This window comes from Microcebus murinus, chromosome 4, assembly GCF_040939455.1.
Source record: "Microcebus murinus isolate Inina chromosome 4, M.murinus_Inina_mat1.0, whole genome shotgun sequence".
NCBI classification, from domain to species: Eukaryota; Metazoa; Chordata; class Mammalia; order Primates; family Cheirogaleidae; genus Microcebus; species Microcebus murinus.
This window is the reverse complement of record NC_134107.1, coordinates 56,381,769-56,402,534: the sequence shown is the minus strand read 5'-3', so window position 1 is coordinate 56,402,534 and position 20,766 is coordinate 56,381,769. Positions and strand designations below refer to the sequence as shown.

Genomic DNA, 20,766 nt, shown 5'->3' with positions numbered 1-20,766 from the left:
GCTCAAAGGGTGGTGTTGTTCACCAGAGATTCGAGGGGGGGGGGATAGACCCACACCTGAGGAATGTGACGAACAGTGTAGAGGGGAAGGGCATTCTCCTAACCTTTGCTAGGTAAAGGCAAAGTTAAAAAAATCTAACCAAAATGTTTAAAAAAAAACCAAAAAAACCCCAAAAACACTTGTTGGGTGTCAGGCAGGTGGGGGGGGGTTATATATATACATTATAAATGCAATGTCCAAAAACAATTCTTAGAAATCAAAAACATAAAAGGCCCATAGATCTTAGACTATAATAAGAAGATGAGAAATGGATGACTGGGCGGCAAAACTAGTGAAAATTAACTTTCCTTATAAGAAGTCCTTCATACTTGGGCAATAAAAACAAAGACTATTTCAAGATTATTAATAATAAGAAATTTCATGTCACATGTCTTGATACTGGGTTCCAAGTCACCTAATCAATGAAACAGACGTAATGCACATAATAGCCCAGTAACTTGGTTATTTTGACTACTAAATATGAAATTGGAATTCATGACATCAATTTTGGCAGTCAATAGACTCCAAAATATTGGCTTATTTTATAAAATACAGTCCACTTTTATCAAAATTCATCTAGAAAACAGAGCAGCTATAACACCAAATTGGAGATTTCATGTTTGGTTCTTTGCTTTGGGGCTGTTTAATTCTCTTTAATACTAAATTTTAAAATTTATGTATTATTAGTTTACTCCTTTATCTAGATAAATAATAAGTCCTCACATTGATCCCATTAGAGAAACAGCATGATTTTCATCACTTTTATGAAATCACAGTCACATACATGGATCAAAATTGTTTCAAACTGGTAGGTATACGCTATTCAGCATTTGTTGAGAATCTTTTTATTTTTTTCTATACTGCTTACTTATCCTTTCCTCTTTTCCTATACTGTTAACTCTCTAATTGTAATTATCCTCCAAAAGACACAAATTTATAGGAAGACTAATGATCTTTTCTCCAATATTTACTAAATAAGAGAACTAAAACAACTTCTTGAGTTAGAATTTTTGGAATTTATAGTCATCTGGTAAATAAAAGAACTTTAGATGATGAATGCACTTCAGGTTATGTGAATGAGAACAGCTAGTTATTTTCATCATCTCTTTCATTTAGATTTACTCCTGAATCATCTCTTATATTGATCCAACTAAAATCAAGCAAATTTGAACTTTATTATTCTAAGAACATGCTCCCGTATTTTCTTGGTCCTTACTCCATACACAATAGGATTGAGAAAAGGAGGAACCAAAAGGTACATATTGGCAACCAAAATATGAATATGTGCAGGCACATTTTTCCCAAAACGGTAAGTGAAAATGGAAAAGCCAGCTGTAGAATAGAAAACAAGAATGACACAGACACGGGAGCCACATGTACCCAAAGCCTTAAAGCTAGCTTCTCGGGAAGGCAGGCAGAATACAGAGCGTAGGATGAAGGCATAAGATACAGCAATGAGAACAGCATGACATGAACCAATGATAGAAGCTACACTGAGGCTATAACTCTTGGTGAACCCTGCATCCATACATGCCAGCTTCACCACAGCCATGAACTTACAGTAGGTGTGGGCAATGATGCGTGTTCTACAGTAGGGAAGCTGTTTGAGAAGGATGGGATGGGGAGAGAAAAAGGCTACCGCCCCGATGCACCACAATAATACCCATTAAGATGATGCGCCTATGGGTGAGAATAGTGCTATGGTGCAGTGGGTCACAAATGGCCACGTAACGGTCAATGGCCATGGCCAGGAAGAAACCCGACTCCATGGCAGTAGAGCTGTGGATGAAGAACATTTGGGCCAGGCAAGCATCAAAAGCGATGTCATGGACTCCCAGCCAGAAGAGGCAGAGCATGCGGGGCAGTGTAGATGTGGAGAGGACCAGGTCTGTGATGGAGAGCATGCACAGAAACAGGAACATAGGCTCGTGGAGGCTTCGCTCTGCCCTCACCACAGCCAGGATGGTCACATTCCCCACCACAGCCACCATATACATGGAGCAGAAGGGGATCCCAATCCAGGTGTGCAGGTGCTCTAGTCCTGGGATGCCCAGCAGCAAGAAGGTGATGGGGGAGGGGCGAAAAGTGTTAAGAGGAGGCATTTTTTTGTTCCCTTTGCTTTTTGTCAGTTCTTCTGAAAATAACGTTGCTAAGACAATATGATCACAACCAAGTGCCAAAAAGTATGGTGATTTGTTTCAGAAGCACCTTTAACAGCCCATTGTTAAAAACTATCTGGAGTATTTAATTTCTCTAGGAATACAACAATAAAATTATTTACAACTTACTAAATTATTGTACTTAGAAATACCAAAAGATAATTCTTATATCATTTCATAGCATCAGAGCGACCTGTAAGTCACTTTGTTCATTTATTTTCAGTAAGATATTTCATCTATAGTCATATTTTTACTTCATTCAACAAATATTTACTAAGCACTTACTCTATAGCAAATCATGTTCTGTGAACTGGAAATAAAAAAAATGGAAAGATCATACAAGTAAAAGAAAATAAAAAGTAAGACACCATAAAATGATAAATAGTGACTAGTGGGCATGGACATTAGATTAGTTGGTGAGAATGTAGCATCTATGTTGGTACTTGAATGATGAAGTTTACATTATTTAGGGTCTGGGATATTATATATTTTGTTACTGAAAATATCAAGAAAAATTGCACATAGAAGGAAGAAACAGGAAAAGACAAGAATGCCAATGATTCTAAAACTTAGTAAGAAAGGAAGAAAGTTGTAGGAGGTAAGGTTAATTTATCCCTATAAGTTTCTTTATGTCTTCACTGTTTCTTCTGTCCATTGTGAGAAATATCAATTACATTAACGATTATCTGGAGAATATTAAAAACTTTTCTCAGGCTGGGCGCAGTGGCTCACTCCTGTAATCCTAGCACTCTGGGAGGCTAAGGCGGGCAGATAGCTCGAGGTCAGGAGTTCGAAAGCAGCCTGAGCAAGAGCAAGACCTCGTCTCTACTATTAATAGAAATAATTTAATTGACCAACTAATATATATAGAAAAAATTTGCTGGGCATGGGGGCACATACCTGTAGTCCCAGCTACTCGGGAGGCTGAGGCAGTAGGATCGCTTGAGCCCAGGAATTTGAAGTTGCTGTGAGCTAGGCTGATTCCACGGCACTCACTCTAGCCTGGACAACAAAGAGAGACTCTGTCTCAAAAAAAACCAAAAACTTTTCTCCTTAATTTCCTTTTATCAGGACTTTCTGAAAAATACCAATTTTGGAATCAATTAAATCAGTACTAAATCTTTTATAGGTAACAATTCCATGACTTGTCATATTTTTCATCTATATCTCATTGTAAACCCTCCATACTATCATTTATTACATAGTATTTTCTTTGATTTTTTTTCCCTTTCTGTTCCTCTAGTCTTAGCTTCCAAAAAACTTTAGGTCAAACATATCTACTGGTTTCACCAAAAGTGCTGAATCCAGTGTAATATGTACACAGTAAATATTGAAATCCTGAATTGAAGACAATCAAAAAATTAGAGCTCATTGAGGGTATACTTCAGATATCCAAATATGAAAGATATAGAAAATTATTCCTCAGCACATAGAGATGCCCTTTAACAGTACCTTGGGTTTGTATTTATGACCTTTAATTCTCTACTGGTGGCTTTCATATCAGTGATAAGTAGACCATATGTTGGATGAAGCAGGGCTTTTGGAGCGCTCTTTCTTTGAGCTCATATTTAGTGTTTCTCTCCTGTGAGTGACTTTTCCATGAATGGAAGAGGTCAAACAGAGGTCCTGTAAAATGTCATGGAGTTATTATAAGGACCCTTGCTTTAGGTAGAAGATTCCACAACCCACATTCTAAGACACTTAAAGAAGAGAAACAAATGTTCTCTGTCCCGTTTTGTATGAACATTGTATTGAAGTCCTTGGCATGGCTTCTAAAATAGGATTAACATAATCTATACATTCAGGCTTTCATTTTCCACACTGCATATGTAATTAATCTGAAAAATAAAATATCATGTGGTAATTTCCTATTATTTATTTATTTCTATCATGTATCCTTGAGGTAGGACATACTATATGTTCTTTTGAAGTAATAGATATCTAATGTTAAAGAAAAGGTATTCCCTAACATGAACCACACTCATTACCTTCCATCCTCATTTGTTCTGACTTAGACCATTTCACTAGGCAGATAGAACCTTTTCGTGCACTTTCATTTGCTGATTCAGAAGTTCACATTATGACATACACAAGGCAGTTACTTTATTGGATTGGTAAATTGACCTAAGGATGTCAGAGGTATCAATTACTTACTAAAGCAGCTTTCTTTATGTTTCTTCTCATAATTCCACTGGATACTCAAGTCTCCATGGCAGAAAAGCGCTAGGATAAGATGGTTGAGCACAAGGCAAGGAGTAGGAGAGTTAAAGAAGAGAAAGGCTCTAAGTCACCACAAATGCTTCAGTTGTAGAGAACCTCTAGATTACTAATTTCCTGTGTTTCCCATCTCCCATCAAGACAGTGACCTTGAGTAGTACTACTTCCATCAGAACCTGATTTTTTTTATGTCTCAAACAAATTCTTATACGTATAATATATACTCATAAGATTTTTAAAAGGGTTACCTCTAAAGGTGCTTTACAGAATCATGACAACACATGCTCTTCGAATACTGTTACTGAAAAAAATGTTTTCCAGGCTTTCACACTTGGCAGACACTGAGCTTTACTGTATCGAATAACACTTTAGCAATGAAACTATAGTTTATTCATTTTACCTTTATAAAACAAATTTAATCAAGTAATTTATTAGGCAAAAATAAATTATCCCAGAAGGGAGGGAAGAATAAATGATTTAGAAATAATAACAAGGGACCAAAATTAATCTTAGTGAGTCAAAGAAAGCCTTTTTGAATAAATGGCACTTTGGCTGAAATTGTGAAGAATATATGTAATACTGATTTTTGAGATTTAAATGTAGATAGATAAAGATAGATACAATTATATAGATACCCCTATCTATCTATGTTTAAATGTGCACACAAACAAAGGAAAAGGAAAGGAACATAAAGTTTCATGACGGAAAGGAATCAAGACATAATTAATTAAAACCTACATAATGTAGTTGGCATTCAAAGAGTACAAAGATATTCACATTAGATGAGATTACGTGCAGTCTCTAGACCAGTGACTTTCTCTTATCAGGTGCTCAATAAGTATATGTTGAATATATAAATGCAATACAGAGCATTGCAAGAGCAGAATTGTAAAGTGCATATACTCACAGATACACATACTGATTTACAAAACATTTTTTGTATAAGTACTCATGATATAATTTTGGTGATGTCATCTTCTTGAAAATGCCAACCTGTAGTTGAGTCCAGCATTCACAAGGTATCCATATTTTAGCTCCTTAAATATATTCATACAGTTGAAAGTATGGTCAAAATGAGAGATAATCCTCACTTCTATCATATCCTTTAGAAAAGCTCTATGTTTCCTATAAGCGAGAGTTTTCTTCATTTCATTCATGGAGAATAAAATAATTCCCTCTATTCAAGATTTATATCTATTCCCTGCATCCTTCCTGTTTGCATTGAATCTCTCAGGGATCCTTTCAGGTTCTTGTACTTGGATATCTAGATTTTTAGCAAGGCTTGGGAAATTTTTCTGTATTATATCTTCAGATAGCTTATCCAACCCTTGTGTTTTCTTTTCCCCTTCTGGAATCCCTATAACGGTAACATTAGTTTTTTTTACATAATCCTACATTTCTTGTAGGCTTTCCTCTTTTCTCTTATTTCTGTGTTCTACCCCTGTGAGTGACTTATTTAATTGGAAGGTGTTATTTTCAATCTCTGAGATTCTTTCTTCTGTTTGATCTACCCTGTTCTTGAGGCTTCTCACTGTGTTTGTAGTTCCCTGAATAGATTCTTCATTTTCAGGAGTTTGGTTTGATTTTTCTTTACTATTTCAATTTATTTAGTGAATTTTTCTTATAAGTCCTGGATTTGTGTGTGTGTGTGTGTGTGTGTGGTTTCTTTGTATTGGTTATCCATTTTTTCTTGCAAGTCATTGATTCTTCTTACAATCCTTGTTTGAAATTCTTCTTTTGTCATTTTAGTGTTCTGATTTTGGTTGATGTCCATTTCTAAAGGGCTGGTGTTTCTCTTTGGGGGATATTTTCCATTGGAGTCTTCATACTTCCAGAGTTCTTTCACTGATTTCTTCCCATCTAGATCAGCTGTTGCTTCTTACCTTTAGATTTCTGTTTGGATAATGACATGTCCTATTTAATCTCTGAGCTTATAGGTGGTGTTTGTGGGTGAGATTTGATCACACCCTGTATAATGAGTCAGTAGATGCAGTAAAACTGTGTGCAGAATGACCTCCCTGTCAGTAGGTGGTGCTTGCTGGGAGGAGCAGCCTACAGTGTTGTTTTTGGGTCCTGCAACCAGCTCTTGTTCCTCTGGAGAGGCACTCTAGTGCCTCAGGTGGTGGGTGGGGACCTGGGATTTCCAGATGTGTCCTTATTCTCCACCTCAGTGAGGGCTGGTCTAGGAGTGAGTCTGGGGGAGGGGGGCTGGGTTGGGTAAACCTGCCCTTGAACACCACAAATGCTGTTAGCAGAGGTCAAAGTTCTGTTCTCTGCTTCTGGGGAAAGCTGTCAGGGAGGGGCTGGAATGGCCCCATTCAGTCTGAAAGTCTGCATGTGGGGGTGGGATTGTCTGAGACCTGCAGTCTGGGGAAGGCCTTGCTCCTTTCCACCATCTCCAAATATGCAGCTTCTCCTGGGCCTCTGCCAACAGGCAGGACCTCACACCAGCGGGTCTCCCCTGGCTGTGATGTGGGCTGGGAGGTTCCCAGCACAGGATTGCAGCCTGGGCTGGGCACACGGCCCTCCCTGGGAAGAGGGTTACCCTCAAACATGCTGTTCTGCCCCTGAAGGCACACACACCTTAATAGGCTTGTTCACGAATATCCCTTCTGTGCCCTGGGGCATTGTGAGAACTGGGTGCATGGAATCTAGTCTGCAGTTCTTATCTCTGGGCTCCGGAAGTCAATCCCTGATCCCACTGGAGAGAGGAGTGCTGGTCCTAATTTACCCATGGGGTGACCAAGGTGGGTTGATGTCTCTCAGTCTCAGGATCTGCCCCATTCTCCTGGAGTCACCAGGCCAGCAGCACCTGGGAGGTCTAGTGGGTCGTGAGCTCACCATCTGAGTACCCCTCAGTCAGCTGTAGGGCCCCCAAAAGAAAGGTCCCATTCCCTGGAGATGCCTCTGGCTGGTGGCTATATTTTCCTCTTGGCAGCCACAGATACAGAATGGAGGGTAGAATGTAGCAATATGGGGCCTGCCGAGTGGCTCGGGTCTGTGCACAAGGAGGTGCCCCGAGGGAGTTGGGAGTCTGGTGCCATATCCGCAATAGGCTTACGGCTCACTAGCAGCAGCTGTCTCTGTGCTAGTGTCCAAAGGTCTCTCCAATTGCCAGAGAACCCACCAGCAGTCCAAGATGCAAGGGAGGGGAATGTAAATTGCTCCACCTACTCTTGTCACTGGTCTCCAAGCCTCTCAGGAGCTCTCTTCATCCAGTTCTTCTCCGCGACATCTTCCTGTGGAGTCTCCTGTAGTCTCGGGTACCCTTCCTTCCAACTGTCGTCCGATGCATGCTTGTCTGCTTGCTTATTTCTTCTATTTTCTTCTAAAATCTGTCTTTTTTGTAGAGAGACTCTGGCTGGCAGTTTTTCTCATCTGCCATCTTGCTCTACCCTCCTCATTGTGATTTTGATTTGCATTTCTCTAATGCAAATTAGATATGTTGAGCATTAGATATGTTGAGCATTTTTTATATGTTTGCTGGCCTTTATTCTGTCTTCTTTTGAAAAGTTTCTGTTCATTTACATTGCCCATTTGTTGATGGGGTTATTTGATTTTTTTATTGTTGATTCTTTTAAGTTCTAGATAGATTATTGTTATCAGCCCTTTATCAGATGTGTAGAGAGCAAATATTTTCTCCTATTCTGTAGGCTGTCTATTTGCTCTAATGATAGTTTTCTTAGCTGTGCAAAAGCTTTTTAATTTGATCAGATCCCATTTATTTATTTTTGTTGCTGCAGTGATTCCTTTGGGGCTCTTCTTCAAAAATTCTTTGCTTAGGCAGATGTCTGAAAGGGTCTTCTCAACATCACCTTATAGAATTTTTAAGGTTTCATGTCTTAGGTTTAAGTCTGTTATCCATCTTGAATGGATTTTGGTGAGAGGTGAGAGGTGAGGATTCAGTTTTATTCTTCTGCATGTAGCCATCCAGTTTTTCCAGCACCATTTATTGAATAGAGTTTCTTTTCCCCAATGTATATTTTTGTCTGCCTTGTCAAAGCTTAGATTGCTATATGCAGATGGTTTCATCTCTGGATTCTCAGTCTTGTTCCAAAGATCTATGTCTCTGTTCTTGTGCCAATACTATGCTATTTTAATTACTATAGCCTTATAGTACATCTTGAAGTCTTGTAGACTGATACCTCCTAGTTTGTTCTTTTTACTAACATTGCTTTACAAAGTCTTCTCTGTAGACTATACAAAGACTAGGCTATACAAAGTCTTCTCTGGCTCCATAGACAGATGGAATTATTATTTCTAGATCTGTAAAGAATGATGATGGTACTTTGATAGGGATTGCATTAATTCTGTTGATCACTACTTCAGTTATAGGCCTTGACAGTTGACAGAGGGTAGAAAATACAATTATTCTTTGTTTCTACATCTTAAGAAATCTCCATCTCTCAAATTCACTTGATCCCAGAATCAATTTGCTCTGAATAAAAACCCAACTAGATATTTCCTGGTTCTCATTCCTAGGAGACTCCTTTCTTTTTAAAATCAGAGAAATTTCTGGTTCTGTATTCCAGCTTTGAGACCAGCTTGCTCCTGGTAAGGAAGCCTGGGGTTGAGAAGGATAATGACACTCTAGGGATATCAGGATAATGACGCTCTGAGATAAGTCCAGGCTTTAAGAAAAGCCCAGTGACACTTCCATTATTATCTGCATGTGTTAGAAATTTGGTGACAACGAGTTGATAAAACCAGACCATGCACATGCCATGCCAGTCTTCAGCTCCATCCAGGTAAGTTTCTCCCTCTAGAACTTGGGGACTGAGAATGGATATAGCTATGATGGCAGCTTATTTTAGGAAAAATAGAATAAGGGTTTCTAAATCTTGCTTCACTCAATGATTCCTTTGTTCATGTTTTCTCTGTGTTTATAATTTTTCATAAAAAATGAATGAAGGACTAGATCAATGTAATTTAGAGTTAAATATATTCATAGGTAATTAGGTAATCTTCTTGTGTATCTGGCCCCTGAATAACGAATAACATAAGATTGTAACCACACTTTCTGGATTCTAGTCAATTCAGTTCCAATTAATTCTAGCATTCCCTGATTTGTTGAAAATGAAAAAGAATAATTTAGAGGATGCTACCCATTGGTCTCTGTAAAAATGTGGCAGGTGGTTGAGTCATGTAAAAAGTAGAATCATATCCCTTCAACATATTTAGTATCTGATACATTTACATAACAGCTCAGTATTCTTTCTGTCAGGCAGAGAAGAACCCAATCTCCTTTTTGCCCTTTTGCCTCCACTGGAGATCATCTATTATCACACTTTTTCTTCAAATACTTCCACTCAGTCAGCAGGAATCAGAAGACCCTTTATATGACAGCAGTTAGACTATTTTAAAAAGTAAAGAGACATCAAGCTCATACCTTGTTATCTCTTATAAAAACTGGAGTTAAGGAAATTCAGATGCATTTATTCCCTCCATTAAATTATACATACTCAAGAAGCCTGTAAATGAAAAGTAATCATATCCCATTTTTAACCACAAAAAATATGTAAATGGAATGTAACCTTCCTATTTCAACTCTGATCATTTGATGACTGCTTGGAAGAATGATTACTTCTCATATATTAATACAATATGGTGGAGGAAAGCTCTTTGACTCTAGAACTTTCCTCTTCTCATGCAGATTTCTTCATTTCTAACATCAAGAAGTTTTCACTTCTCTGTATATTTGTTTTATCTCTCCCCCAGTCTTATACAGCCTGCCTCTGTCTTGACAAAATATCAAGTTTTTCATAGGCTATCATATATGTACTTGAATTTTTCCAGAAACTGATCTCTTCTGCATAACGTCTTATTTAACATTGAGGTAAGTGAGGTTAGCATCCTTAATTTGCATATGAGTAAAAGGTGGGTAAGGTACCTGGGCAAGATGCCATAAATGCTAAGTGAGGGACCCAGGATTAGTGATCAGGTCATCTTCCTGATTTTCAAGCCTTTGATTTTAACCACTTGCTGAATACTAGACAAGTAATCTGATAAAAGAATCAACATCAAGTGGATGCATGTAATTATAATATATATTTTGCCTTTAGACTATGAGACAATTATTTAATGATTTAAGAAATATCAATAGTTTTACCTTATGAAATCTTTCTCTTTCAGTGTTTATAATGTCTGGCAACTCATATTAAGAAATAAAAACATAGTCCATACACTTCACTATTTTTTCTACCATATATTCCAATATCAAATGCAAGCATCAAAGGAAATTATTTTTCACAATTTTTATTGCATTAACCCATATTTATGACTATTATGACTATAGTCCACTCAGTAGTATTGTTGCAGGATTACAAACAAAGATGTCTCAGTGTCAATTTTTTCTTCTTTAATTTAAAAATTATTGTACCACAAATACTTTCTATACTCCCACGCATTTACTCCATGAGAAGATTAAACAGTTTCTTGTATGACACTTTTCCAGAGATTGCCATCCAGAGGGAAAGAGAAACAAAGATTTCCAGTGATATTCATAAAGGGCTTCCTTTTTCAGAGTGTATTGATGTGACCAGATAGAAAACATCTCTTTATGGGAAAGATTGGGATCAGTGTTTAGGTATGGATGGTTTGGAGCAAAATTAAAAATGGTTCAAAAATTAGAAAGTGATAAATAAAACTGAGACTAAAGGAGAAAACAGGGTTTTGCTAAATGGATTTGACTGTCCCTAAAAGGAACATAAATCAAAATCTGAAAAGAGTGTAGGAGTAAAGAGGGATTAAGAGGTAGGCATTACATTCAATGGATCTTTAGGATTCAAACCCCAACTAATTACTCATAGTATAGAGTAGAGTTATTAAAAAGAGAAAGTAGGGAGTCCATTTTACAAAGCAGGGTAGAAACCTTACTCAAAACCCAAGGAGTCTGATAATACACTCACCTTTAACCTTTGATAAAAACATACAGATACACACATTTACGCTAATCCAATTTTGGAATATATCTAAAGTTGACAGGTTCTGCTTTTGACTAAAAATCAGATATATTATCTGATTTTAAATTGTTCATTTTTCTTAAATTTGATAGCTTTATATTCTTCTTCTTCTTGTTTTTTAATACTCCACGCCCTGGTAAAAAACAGCCTCTGTGTGCTACATTTCTTATTCCACACAACATGTCTACCTAAACATAAATGGTCCTTAATTCACTTAGAAACCAACTTCCTTGACTGTTTCTGAAAGAAGACAATCCTCTTCAAATCTCCTCTAAGGACCATTCTTAATTCCCTGAAAAATAATGGATTATTTATTATTTTGATGAAGCAATGAGTTAATATAAGACAACTAAAACTCTCCTTTAATAAACCCCATTTGAGAACAAGTGAAAATGACCCAAGGATAAATATTTCATTTATTGGAAACAAGAGCGATGTGGCTAATAGTAAAGTTTATTATAAGATTACTTACTAATGTACACAGAGTAACAGAAATGGGATTTTCTGTGGGACACCAAGGCCTCCAGGAGAATTTCTAAGTCTGGTGGAATTGTCTGGCTTCTGGAAGCAGATAAAGAAGAGACACCTAATGTTGACTTTTCAGGCAAACTAGTGTAGATATCACGGAAGATGCAGGAGATTAGTGCTCTTAGTGTCAAGTTTCCATGTCCACAAGAGTTAAGTCAGAAACCCTGAAAGTTTCACATTTTTTTATCTCCTATATGGCTGTAGTAAAGCTTTTACATAGTGTTTGCTTTCTCTATCTTGTATTGTAGAACCTCAGAATAATTTGGCCAAACTGCCATTCAAAGCACTGAATTTATTTGTTCAATGCACACTATGGTAGGATGTTAATAAGGACTGAAACATTTTCACTTTCCATCCAAGTTTTTTTCCTCAGGTATCAGAATCACTGGTGAGACAACAGAATACCAACCTCAATGGCATTCATCAACATGTCATATTTGAACCCCAGAACGGTAACCTTGATTGGCATCCCTGGCCTAGAGCATGTGCAGTTTTGGATTGGGTTTCCTTTTTTTGCTGTGTGCCTAGTGGCTCTTTTGGGAAATAGCATCTTATTAATCATCATCCCTTCAGAACGTAGCTTGCACCAGCCCATGTACATCTTCCTGACTGTGCTGGCAGCCACCGACATAGGACTCTGTGCAGCCATTGTTCCTAAGATGCTGGCCATCTTTTGGTTCAGATCTTGTTCCATGGCCTTTGATGCCTGCCTAGCCCAGCTGTTTTTCATCCATACCTTGCAGTGCATGGAGTCTGGTGTTCTGTTGGCCATGGCCTTTGACCGCTACATCGCCATCTGTGATCCTTTGAGGCACACGTCCATCCTCACTCCTTCCATTGTGGGTCGCATGATAGTGGTCATGGCAATTCGAGCTATAGTGCTGGTTGGTCTGTTACCCATTCTAATCAAAAGACTGCATGTTTTCCATTCCATTCTTATTGCCCACTCTTACTGTGAGCACATGGCTGTGGTCAAGCTGGCTGCAGAAGACATTCTAGTCAATAAGTCATGTGGTCTTTTTGTAGGCTTTACCATTCTTGGATTTGACATGATTTTTATCCTCATATCCTATGTTCTGATTTTCCAAGCTGTTTTTCGTCTACAACAAAAGGAGGCACGGCTAAAAGCATTTTTAACACATGCACAGCTCATATTTTTGTCTTCCTCGAGTTCTATATTCTTGCCTTTTTCTCTTTTTTCAGCCACCGTTTTGGACATGTTGCCCCCTCTACCCACATTCTTTTGTCTACCATCTACCTCCTTGTGCCACCTGCACTGAATCCTATTGTCTATGGTGTAAAAAATAAGGTGATTTGTAACCGTGTGGCAAAGATTTTTCTTCTGAATCATGGATCTCAGCAATGATCTAGACAATGATGGCCATGTAGAAGATGCATTTATTTCCTAGAGATGGAGACATTTTGGACCCTGTGTGCCCATCTTTGGTGTTTCATGTTATCATCCTGGATCTTAAAGGCATTTATTTTCACAACTACGTCTAGGCTTAAAAAGTATTCAGATTAAGACTAATATTATCTGTCTACTGCTAATGTATTTGGCTTCCAATTTAATCTTTATCATTTATTTTCTTTTTTCACATTTAATTTGCAGTTCTTTTCACTTCTTGATAAGAAAGTTTTGGTTATGGATTTTCAAATGTTTTCCTTTGTAATATGTGCATTCTTCTCTTAGTTTTTCTATAGTACACATTTTGACATTCTGTATTTTCATTATTATTCAATTAAAATAAGACTAATATTCACTGTGACTCCTGTGTTAATTCTTGACATATTGAGATATGTGCTGCTTGATTTCCACATATTTAAGGATTCTTGATAAACTATTGAATTCTAGTTTAATTTCATTGCAATCAGGGAGTACTTTTTGAAATTTTAAATACTTGAAATGTATTCAGATTCACTTTTGGGCCCAGTATAAAGCTTATTTTGTGTGTCCTTGAAATGTCCATTATTTAATGGTTTGTTCTGTTGCTTTTCATATATATTTATAAATCAATCAAGAAGTAAGGAAACAGAAATTAAACATAAATAAATTGGTCTAATTGATTTTTCCCTGTTGTTTTTGTTTTCACTTTTAGTATTTTCTGCTTTTTGTTTGCTTTTGGTTATTTTGGTTGTCTTTTTCTACTCCTATGATAGAAGAATAAATTATTTAGCCGATATCTTTCTTATTTTCTAAAATAAGCAATTAGTGTTATAAATTCCCCACTAGGCACTGCTTTACCTACCTTCTATAAATTTTAATATGTTATATGTTCATTACATTCAAAATATATTTTAATCTTCCTTGTTACTTCATACTTAATACATTGGATTGTTTGAAGTTTATGGTTTAATTTCTAAATATTGGGAATTTTCCAAATACCATTCTCTTATTTCTATCTGGTTTAATCACATTATAGCCACAGAACATACTTTGAATTATATGGTAACTTCAGTTAATATTTTCATGACTACTTAAAAATATTTATTCTGTAGTTATTGCAATGTTCTTATTAATACCGATTATCCCTCATCTATTCATCTACTGTTTATTTTTAAACTTTATTTTGTCTAATATAATGTTAGTTTCTCTCTAGTTTACAGAAATGTGTCTTAACCAAAACAAGGAAAGCAATATGTGGATTATTCTGCAGGTTTATGGCTTCTAAAAGCAGGTTGGATATTATCTAAGATATGTTTAGATTGCAAAATGGCACTAATTCCCATAGAATCATAATGAGAAATGACATAAGCCTGAGACATCCTACCAACCAAGGAATAAGTCTCCATTGTTTTATTTAAATTACCCTTAATCCTGACATTTCATAATATTCCACATCTTATCTGTTCACAGATTGTTTCTTCTGTCTTCAAAATTCATCCAGAATTCACTGAATCTTATTTGTTGTGGTTGTTTCCACTCTGAGTTACCAACTGAATCACTGAATCTTATAAAAACATTTTTACCAACCTTATCTAAACCATTAACATCTCTATTTTGAATCATGGCAATATCTTCCTAACTGATCATCTTGTTTTAATCTTCTTCAAGTCACAAATTTCAATTGATTCTCATGGTGGCAGGTGGAGTCATCTTACTAAATTTTAATTCAGATATTGTCAAAACATTGTACAAAACCATCCAATCATTTTCCATGCCATGAGATGAAAACTCAGTGTCCTCAGTATGTCACAGAGGACTCTTTACATCCTCCCCTTTCCTTGCTGGCTTCCTGCAGCTCACCCACCACAGTTCCCCACTCTTAGACTCACATTGCAGTGCCTACTGGATACAGACTATTGAATTCAGGCATATTTAACTTCAGATTCACATTTAAACTTCCTGCTGGATATGGGCTCTAAGATATTGCTCACCTTAAATTGCTCACCTTAAATTGCTCACCTTAAAATGCTTACCTTAAATTAACATGTCCAGACTGAACTTCAAATCAGCTCCCACAAACATGCCCTTTTTCTAGTTTTGCCCATCTTGTTAATAACAACTCTATTCTTTTAGACAATTTGGTTAAAGATATTGAAATCTTCCTCTACTCCTTTTTCTCTTCCATACTACATCCAAACAATCAGCAAACCTTATTCACTTTCTTATTAAAATATCCAGAACAAGTACTTCTTGTTGCCTTCTCTAGTAACTTCCTGACACAAACCGTTAATTTTCTTTGAGATATTTGAAGGAACAATGTGATACATAGTATTATTAGTTTCAAATATTATTAAATTTTTTATAACAAAGTTATCTTTGTCAGACCTCTCAATGTATATTATTTTTTCATATTAGTGACATCAGTATACATCATGTAACTTTCTTTGGCCAACGAAATGTAAATAAAATTGATGTGTCATTTTTGAACAATGACTTAAAACTCATCATATGCTTTCACAGTCTCTCTTTCCCAGTGATACAATAATAGCAATAGTTCACACAACAGCCTAAGTCCCAGATCAAAGCTGAAACATGAATGAGAAATGTATCTTTGTTATTGTAAGATTCCCTCAGATTTAGGGAATTTATTTTAATCAATATTAATTGATGTAGATTATAAAGGGTCCCTTGCATCAATCATTTTCTTCTTAGGTCAATTACTAAAATAATAGCCAGATTTCTCCTTTTTAAATATAGTTCACATCATAGCATTCCTCTACTAGTAAACCAACGAAAATTCTAACTTTATTTATTTAAAGTGAAAGCCTAGTTCTTACAATTGCCACAAGAGCACCTACCCTCTGTACCCCTGTTATCACTCAAAATTCATGTGTTACAAATGAATTAATTCCCCTTGCTTATTCCTTTCAAGTTACCTAAGCCTTGTCACAGTTATTCAAACATGCACATCATGTTCAAATTCAGTGTCTTTGCATTTTCTGTTTTCATTATTTTCAAAACCTCCCCCTAGATATCTATGAGGCATGAGGCTCATACCGTATTTTGGAACATGTTATTGCAACTTCCCTGCTCTCTAATCCCTGTGTCTTCTCCACAGATGGCTATATATATAAAATATCTGTACACAAACATACACATTCATGTATATGCATGTGCATACATAAATATGTACACACATATCAATATCCACATAAAGATATGGGGGAGAGTTTTTTGTATAGTTTTAACCTTCATCACCAAGGAAACTCAACCTACATTTTTTAAATTATATTTTTTTAATTATAATTTTTTAAATTAATTCATTCAGGAATGAACAGTGAGAAAGTTAAAACATCAAGTATTTGAGGACATTGGCATAAAATGTAAGTAGTGAATAATTTCAAAGTTAGCTGGTAATTTTGTAAAAAGTTATAAACAACTGACTTACTTCCCTGTAGACAAGAAAGTGCTCATTTAGATTGTTAATTATAAACATGGGTGACCTCAACAAGGTGAGAAAGAATAGATTTAACAGAGACAAAGAATATAATATAATGTTAGGATGTAAAGATGAATAAAGGGAGGTAAGGTTAAGAGGGAATTAAGTATAGCCTATTTCAAAACCTTTGCTTCAGAGAAAAGAATGAGATAGTTCTTTACTTTTTGTTTCAGTAGATGCTATTTTTTTATAAGACTAAACATGTTCTCTGTTTAGGGAAGGGACAGATAGAGAGGAGATACAGGGATGCAGTCCTGAAGATACAGGACAAAAGAAAATTGATGGGAACTAGTTGTGAAATAATTGGTAAAAAGAGAAAAAGAAGTAATGTTTAAGAAGATAAATATATCAGAGAGGGACAAAATGAAGAAGTTCAGATATTTTCAAATAAAATTTTAAAAAGTAGATAGAAAGGAAAAAATGTGATCAATTCTAAAACCTAGGTATAGTAGCAGAGAAAACATAAACAAGTAAAGAAGCAAAATACATGTAGATACTTTATCAATTCCTTTTAATTATAGTGAATATTGAGTGTTTATGTTTTTTTCTGGGACATACCATCGTACCATCATAGATTTCTCATGAAGTCCTAAAAGATTTAATCATAGAACTAACAAATGAAACATTACCTGATTCTTAGGGCTAGGGAGTTGGTTGACATCTAGTTAAATCTAAGTGTAATCAACTTCACATTACATAACATCATAATATCAAGTGATGCACCAGGTCCTGCATCTGGGAATAAAGAAGAAAAATAAGTAATCCAACATGATATTGCATGCAATTAATGGCATCCATTGGCAAGGAAATATATTATAATAACTTGTGGTTAGAATACCAACATTGTATTTGAAGCATTCCCCTAAGATATGAAACTCATCACCTAGGTATGTTGAGTAGAATACTCTGATAGTAGAATTACACAAGTAGTCACTGCCAAATTCCATAAATATTGCCAATGGCAGGTGCCAAATGGAACAAAGTAGAGAATGATGCATTCTCAAACCTGCCTGAACAGTGGGAACTGTCTGCAGTATCTTGCCACTAAGGAGCTAAAATGTTATAAAAGATTTTTAGTGATACTAATACTAATAGCAGTAGTTATTGTATTTATATGAGCTGCAGCTGTGGTAACATAGTATTTGCAAAGATGAAAGGTACTGTTTTGTTTCCTTACTCTATAAGCCTGGTCATAGGCTAAAAAGTTGACCAAAATGTCTTCTGTCTTTCCAGTCTACAAATTCTCCATTTCTCAGATTTTCTTCTCCTATACTCCAAAGGATCTCAGATCCATCATGCTCTGAAAGTAATATGTGATTTGATATTTCCTGATTGTCATTCCTTAGAAACAGCTTCTCATGAGTAACTGAATGCTTTCTAGCTATGAACTTTCAAGTAATGAATATTTTTCTCCTGCAAAATAGGGATGAGTCGCAAAAAGGTAATGACTTCTCTAGGGGCCAAATCTGTAGCATCACCCTGGGATCAATTCAGACTTTAAGAAAAGCCCCCCCCCCAAAAAAAAAAAAAAAAACAGAAACAGCTAAAAGTAGATGATGAAATACACTTATCTATTAATACCTTTCCAAATGGAAAATCTGGGAGAAAAAACTATTTCATCTATTGTCTTTATGTTCCAGCTAGTTATCTGTTTATCGAGGTGAGTTCACCTACATGTGTTGGAATTTGTACATGGTTAAGGGTTTCTAACTGCAGCAAATTTTAAGAGGAAGTGGAAAGGATAGTGAATCAGATTATCTTAATCCTACATTACTCACTAACACACTTTCCTTTGGCATGGCTGTTTTCTTTCTCTGGACCCCAGTTTTTTGTTTGTTTGTTTGTTGTTTGTTTATTTCTTATCAACAATATGAGAGGTGGACTAGATTTGTGTTATTTAGAGATGGAAGAGATGCAAAAGTAATTTAGTACTATCTTTTTAATTGTATACGAGGAAAACATAATGGACAAAATATAGTTAATTAGTAAGAGTAGGATGAGATAAGGTTTCCAGTATTATCTTTTAATTTTCACAAGCAATGTGATTCTAATATTGCTTGGTTTTTTACAAATTTAAAAATAAAAAGAGATAGTTTTCAGTTTGGAGTGTGTGTGTGTGTGTGTGTGTGTGTGTGTGTGTGTATCTGTGTATGTGTCTGTGTCTGCGTAGTTTGAGCAGGAGGGATTGGATATGTGTAAAAAAGGTAAGAGAAGAGAGAGTCCTCTTGCCTTTCTTAGCTTTGTCATCTGGTCCTACAGACACAGTGATCTCAGTTCATATCTCATCCCCTGAAACCCAATCCTCTCTTTCTCAGGAACATTAATAATTTGTATTTTAATTCCTTGTCCTATACTTTACCTACCTCTATTTAAAGAACACTTTTATTTCTTTCTGCTCCTCTTCTATTTAGAGATCAGGAATTAATATTTTCTGATCTGATTATCATTGAAAACTAAGTTGCACAAAATGCATACTTTTGCTGTCACAGAAGAAATTTTTAACATAAATTCATTTTGTCAAATATTGGTGCTCATATACATTTTTTCCACCTACCTACTAAAATTTTATAGGAGAATATGATTATTTGTCAGATGAAGTGGCCAAATTAGTTTAATAAGTGGAATTTATTTAATCCACCACTGCCTGCACATGAATGGAATGTCAATTTTCTACGGTGACAGTGATCATCTGATCTGCTTACATGAATGTCTGATCTTAGAGATTTGACTGAGTAAATCCATTCAGCTCCAGAAAATTCATCTTAATGGAGTTTTTATGAATTCTTTCCTCAGATAATTTGCTAATTTCTGTATTTTATTTTTCATTTTCTCAAGAAGCCAGTAGTGTTTCTCTATACTCACAGAAATTCACTACATGCTCTGACAAGCAAGCACTAGATACTAGACACTGAGTGCATACTCTTTTCCATGCTTTGTACTGAGACTTTCATACATAATCTTATTTAGTTCTCCCAATGATCCAATGAGTTAAGTGGTATTATAACCCCTATTTATAGTGAGGTAAAAAGTAGAACCACTATTAGATAGTGTTTTATATTTCTAGATTCATATCTCATGATTTTATATACCACACTGTATAGAAGAAAATTAATGTGATTAAAGCATTATTGTCTATTAAGATGGAACTAGAGTAATTTTCACCTTTGTCTTTAGATTAAAGTGGAAATTTATAATTTATAATTATTTTAATTATCTAAGATGTATTGTCTTTTGAAGCTCTTTTAGGCTTTGTCTTCAACAGCTCACTCCACCTTAACAAGACAATTTTGTATTTATCAGCAATCACTTTTAGAGAATCTATCACTTCTTCCATTCAATCTCATTTCATGTGGGCATTAAAAGAAATTTCTTTTTATAAAATTTCTAATTGTTTTAATCTGTATCTCTTCACTTACTTGGCCATAGCCTACTGATGTGTGTGGCTACAGAAGTACACATAACAAGATCTCCTACTCTCCATCAACTACCAAAACATTTTATATTATATTATATTGAGGACTTTCTAGTTGTACCCACATAGGCATTCCTACTGGCTCTGAACCATTATATTTTTATGTTAATTTATAGTTTCCTTTCAAAGAAAAAATATATAAAATTCCATTTGGAGTGATGTTCCCTACTAAGTCAATGACATAATTATAAGGAAGATAGAATAAAACTTTTGTAAGCAAGTAAGTGATAATGCTTGTAGAATGGTTAATGAAGAAAGAGAAAAAATTGAGAGTGTATATAAGTTTCTCTTAAGTATAGTTAGTTAGGCTTGGGTGAGGCAAAGGCATTATATACAACCAAAATGTTTGTATCCCCATAATATAATGAAATAAAAAAAAATGATGAATGAGGAAAAAAATAGCTTTAGTTAGTGGTGTTCCAAAGAAATAGAATAGGCAAATTATAAAAAAGGATAAAAGTCTGGGGTAGGTGTAAATTTGAACAATATATTCAAAGGTGTCA

The 20,766-nt window shown here is 35.6% G+C and overlaps 2 pseudogenes; one reads left to right on the top strand and one right to left on the bottom strand.

The window, feature by feature from the left end:
* Positions 1–1,195: 1,195 nt before the first annotated feature.
* LOC105883412 (olfactory receptor 52M1-like) lies at positions 1,196–2,141 on the bottom strand (annotated as a pseudogene).
* Positions 2,142–12,318: 10,177 nt separating this feature from the next.
* LOC105883361 (olfactory receptor 52A1-like) lies at positions 12,319–13,271 on the top strand (annotated as a pseudogene).
* The last annotated feature ends 7,495 nt before the right edge of the window (positions 13,272–20,766 follow it).